Here is a 5,065-nt window from a genome sequence, read left to right as displayed (position 1 = left end):
TAATAATAATAATAATAAACTTAAGCTGGCCTGGAACTGTTAATCCTCCTGCCTCAGCCTCCTGAGCATTGAAATTATAGGTGTGTACTACCACACCCATCTTTAAGTAGGCTTTTAGTAGGGGTGAGGTAGTAAACGAATCCATATTAAAAGCTCTATCACCAAGCCAGAGCCAACTTGAAGCAATGTATATTTGAAAAAGAAAAAAAAAATGTAGGGATTGCCAAGTACTTATTCCCAGATTCTCTAGACTCTGTTCCAGCGTGAGTTCAGGCAGTGAGAAAACCAACGTCGAACTTACACAAACAAACAAATGCTCCATAATTGTCACCAATTTACTTCACACAAGAAGAAATTGTCACCAGGAGATCCATAAACACTTCTCCATCTCTGCCTCCTCCTTCCTCCCACTTTTCACTCTGTCCTTATGCATTAAATTTAAAAGCTCTTACATTGAAATTGTCTTTTGAAGAGTAGAATGATTCCCTTCTCTTTTCCTTTGGTAGTCTGGTTTTTGTTTGTTTTTGTTTTTGTTTTTGTTTTTGTTTTTTTAACATTTATTTTCCAGGGATCAAACTCAGGTTGTCAGGCTAGCAGGCAAGCACCTTGACCTGCTGAGCCATCTCACAGGTCTGGAAGTCTGGGTTTGAAGAGAAAGAGACTGAACTGGATGGCCAGGAGCCACAATCTCAGGGACATCAAAAGCCATTGAATATCCACATGGGTAAATGGAGTCAGTGCTGAAACCTGCACAGATGGACCAGAAACACTAGATCAGAGAAGGGCTTTGGGGGGGCTAGAACAGGGCTGATAATGGAGAAAGGACTGTGAACCAGAGCAGACTGGACCAGAATGGAGACAAGATGGCTTAGAAGACACTGGGGAGGTGCCCAAGGGAAGCTTGAGAAAAAAAACCAAGCAAGCTGATCCTTGCTGGCTCTGGGCAGAGGGGGGCTCACTGACTGAAGTTTCTGTTGCTGCTAAGGAGCTCTTCATAAATCTTGCTCCTGTCACTTAGAGCTCTGCCACTGGATTCTGAGATCAGGGAGATGGCAACTCATCTCCAACTCCACAAGCTCAGCTCAGTGTATACTAACGGAAGGATGGAATGATTCAGGCAGGGGGACTGGGGACTCGGGATCTTCTGCCTCCTGGAGAGGAGACTGGTTAAACTCCGGCAACAGGCGTGTGCTATTAGGACCTACAGGACAGATCCCATCACAGTCATCCTGAGACTATGAATTCAGTTAGGTTGCATGTAACAGACGATCTAGAATTGTGGTGTTATTAATACACGGTGGATTCATCTTCTCTTATCTATGTTCACGAAATGAATTCCCCCATGTGCCTGACAATGTGGTAAGAAGCAGGGAACCCAGAGCCCTCTTCACTTCCTTCTAACCACTCACCCTACCTGAAAGTAGCTGACGTCTTTACCTATAGCACATACAGATCAGTTTGGGGCCAGGTGTGGTGGCACACACCTTTGATCCCAGCACCTGGGAGGCAGAGGCGGGTGGATCTCTGTGGGTTGGAGTCTAGCCTGGTCTCTATAGTGTGTTTCCAGGCCAGCCATGGTTACATAGTGACACTCTGTCCCAATAAAAACAAAACAGAAAAGAAAAAAAAGCACATCAAGTTTTATCTGATTTTGAGTTTTGTTAAATGATTATGTATGCTTTTTATTCTTTATTATTATTTTGATGTACATAACCATAGGGTACATTGTGATAATTTTATATATATAAAGTATATAACGAGCATATCAAAGTAGTTAGCATTTTCATATCCTTAGACATTTTCAAAATTTTAAATTAACACATTATAATTGCATACTTTTGCTTTTGTTTAGCTTTTTGTTGTAAACTTATACACAGATATAGAAAGCATCCTACATATAGATAGCTTATGAGTTCTTGTAAGAGTTTTTATAGTTCAGGTCAGGAAGTAGAACTCTGCAAGCCAACCCGGGAATCCCTCCATGTGCCCTGCTCTCGTCACAACTCACTCCTTTAAAAGTGCTCTCCTGCCTTCAGGCTTTGTTTATTTATTTATATATACACACTTATTTATGAGGAAGGAGCTCAGTCTGTATCTCAAGTTGACTAGGAATTCACTATGTATCTTAGGCTTGCCTCTAACTCATGGCAATCCTCCTGCCTCAGCCTTTCTAATGCTGGGATTACAGGCATGAGTCACTATGGCTGCCTCCTCTCATGTTCAGACCATTCTTTGTTTCTTTAAGATTTTATCATCCAACTCTCCATCCCTAGACACTGTATTTTAATCTCACCCATTTAAAATGTTTATTGTGTCATTTAAATATTTTTAATTTACTTACCAGTTTCTCCTCTATTCCTCTTTTCTTTTAAAACATATTCTACTTTTATTTTTTATCTTATGTGTATGAGTATATTGCCTGCATGAACGTAAGTGCACCCGTGTCTTGCAGTGCCAAAGGAGGTCAGAAGACAGCATCAGATCCCCTCGAACTAGAGTTACAGATGGTTGTTAGTTGCCATGTGGGTGCTAGGAATTAAACCTGGGCCCTCTGCAAGAGCAGCGGAGAGATGGCTCAGCAGTTAAGAGCACTGACTGCTCTTGCAGAGGACCCAGCTTTGTTTCCCAGCACCCACATGATGGCTACGAACCATCCTTAACTCCAGTTCCAGGGGAACCCAAAGCCCTCTTCTGACCTCTGCGGCATTGCATGACACGGGTGCCCTCACATACATGCAGGCAATACACGCATATGTGCATTGCCTGCATGTAGGTCAGTGAACCCGTGTCGTGCAATGCCCACAGAGGTCAGAAGAGGCTGTCGGATCCCCCTGGGACTGGAGTTACAGACAGTTGTTAGCTGCCATGTGGGTACTGGGATTCGAACCCAGGTCTTCTGCAAGAACAACCAGTGATCTTAACCGCTGAGCCATCTCTCCAGCCCCAAATAAATATATTTTTTAAAAAAATATTTTTATCTATGTGTGTATCTTTGTGTGGGGGTACCCTCAGAGGCCAGAAAAGGGCATCTGACTTCCTAGATTTGGAGTGACAGGTCTTTGTGAGCTGCTAGACATGGGTGGTGGGGGTGCTAGGGGTGCTGGGAACCAAACTCGTGTCCTCTGGAAGAACAGCACGTGCTCTTAACCACTGAACCATCTCTCCAGAGTTTCCATTCCTTCCTTTTCCTCTTAATTTATCTGTTGGAAAACCTGAGCCATCCAACCTGCGGTTTCTAAGCTCCTGGGTTTGTTTGTTGCAATTTCATGTTGTTCTCTGTATTTCTTCCAAAATTGGCAGCTGGATCCAGAGGCTTTGTGGGACTTGGGTTCAGTTCCATTGGCAAGATCCCAAGCACAGTGGGGTTCTCTCAGAGGGAGGTGTATAGTGTTTGGCTGTCTTTCCCTGTGATGTCAACAGCTGTTAGTTCTCAATGTCAAGGACTGTTAATTCATTGGCAGTTGCAAAACGGTGATGCTCTAATTTGATCATTTCCTTTCCATTTATTAGTTGAAATACTTTGATAAAGAGATGTTTTTCTTCCCTTAGTATTTTGCTCCTCAGACATGTCAATAGCATGCTGGGATCACATTTTAACAGCTGACAAGAGCTGTTGGAAAGGCACATCCCTTTCCAACCCCATGTTCACTGATTTTATGATGGGAGGTTTCTATTCAAGGAAGGGTGTTGGGATGAACCAGGGGTTTAAGCATGACAGGCAAGCACTCTGCTTACACCTCCAGCCCTCACATTGGTAGCTTAGAATTGGTCACAGTAGTAGTATTTATATCATAGAAACCATCAAATAATGCAATCCAGACCTCTCTCCCCCTTGAAAGCTAGCACACAGTTGGTATAGGTTGCATAAGAATAGCAAGATAAAAACCTATTATTCCCTTCTTTAAATCAGCTTTCAAGATAATGGACTGGAACCTGGCAGAGTGTGGATTGGAACCTGGTAGAGTGCTGCATGCCTTTAATCTTAGTACTCAGGCAGATCCCTGTGAGATCAAGGCCAGCCTGGTCTACTCAGTGAGTTCCAGACCAGCTGGGGATGCAGGGAGACCCTATCTCGAAGCAAAGCAAAACAAAACAAAACAAAAATAATGGATTGGTCCCCTAGGATTCTGCAAAGTGATGAGATAGGATTCTCTTTATGTCATTATGAATCTATGGACCTAAGCATCCCAGGTGCAGTTCATTTCAATTCTCTTTTACCTTTATTGAGTATTTGATAGTCCCTTCCTTGGTCTTTGTGTGGCTGGGACCCTAGCCACATACTTGGGTTTGTGATTATCTTGAGTTTATAGTCACTATCTTACAATAATTTTTGATTTTTCCCACCTTTTTCCTATGTATGTATGGTATCTGTGTGTGTGTGTGTGTGTGTGTGTGTGTGTATGTGTGTGTGCAGGCTCGTATACACATGGCTATAGAGCATATGCCTGCAGAAGTCAGAGTTTGATGTTAGGTATCTTTCTCTATCACTTTCTACCTTAGTTCTTGATACTGGGTCTTTCACTGAACCTGGCACTCACCAACTGTGCAAGACTAGCTTGCCATCAAGCTCTTGGTATCCTCCTGTTTTTATCTCCCCAGCACTGGGATTTCCAGTTTGCACCACCATGCCTGGCTTTCCATGTGGGTTCTGGGGTTCCAAAATCAGGTCCTCATACTTGTGCAGCATGAACCCTTCTCCTTAGTCCAATGTCACATCTGTTTTATATTATTCTTTCTTGCTTTATTTCAGCTCAATCAATTAGTTTTCAGTCTTTGGACCTTAAAATGTAGTTAGTGTTGTTGTCATTATTCATTTTACTTATGTGTATGTCTGTGCCATGATGCACATGTGGAGGTCAGAGGGCAATCTCAGGTGTTGGTCCTTGCCTTCTACCTTGTTTCAGACAAGGGCAAAGTCATTATTTCTGGTGCACAGGAAAGCTTCCAGGGATTCCCCTCTCTGTCTCCTGTCTCCTCTGTCTCCCATCTCCTCCCAGGAACACTGGGATTACAGATGCATATGCTACTGCTTCTGGCTTTTATGTGGGTTTTGCGGTTCCAAATT

This window comes from Nannospalax galili, unplaced genomic scaffold, assembly GCF_000622305.1.
Source record: "Nannospalax galili isolate Female #2095 unplaced genomic scaffold, S.galili_v1.0 scaffold263, whole genome shotgun sequence".
NCBI classification, from domain to species: domain Eukaryota; kingdom Metazoa; phylum Chordata; class Mammalia; order Rodentia; family Spalacidae; genus Nannospalax; species Nannospalax galili.
The sequence above is the reverse complement of the archived record's forward strand: the minus strand, read 5'-3'. Positions refer to the sequence as shown.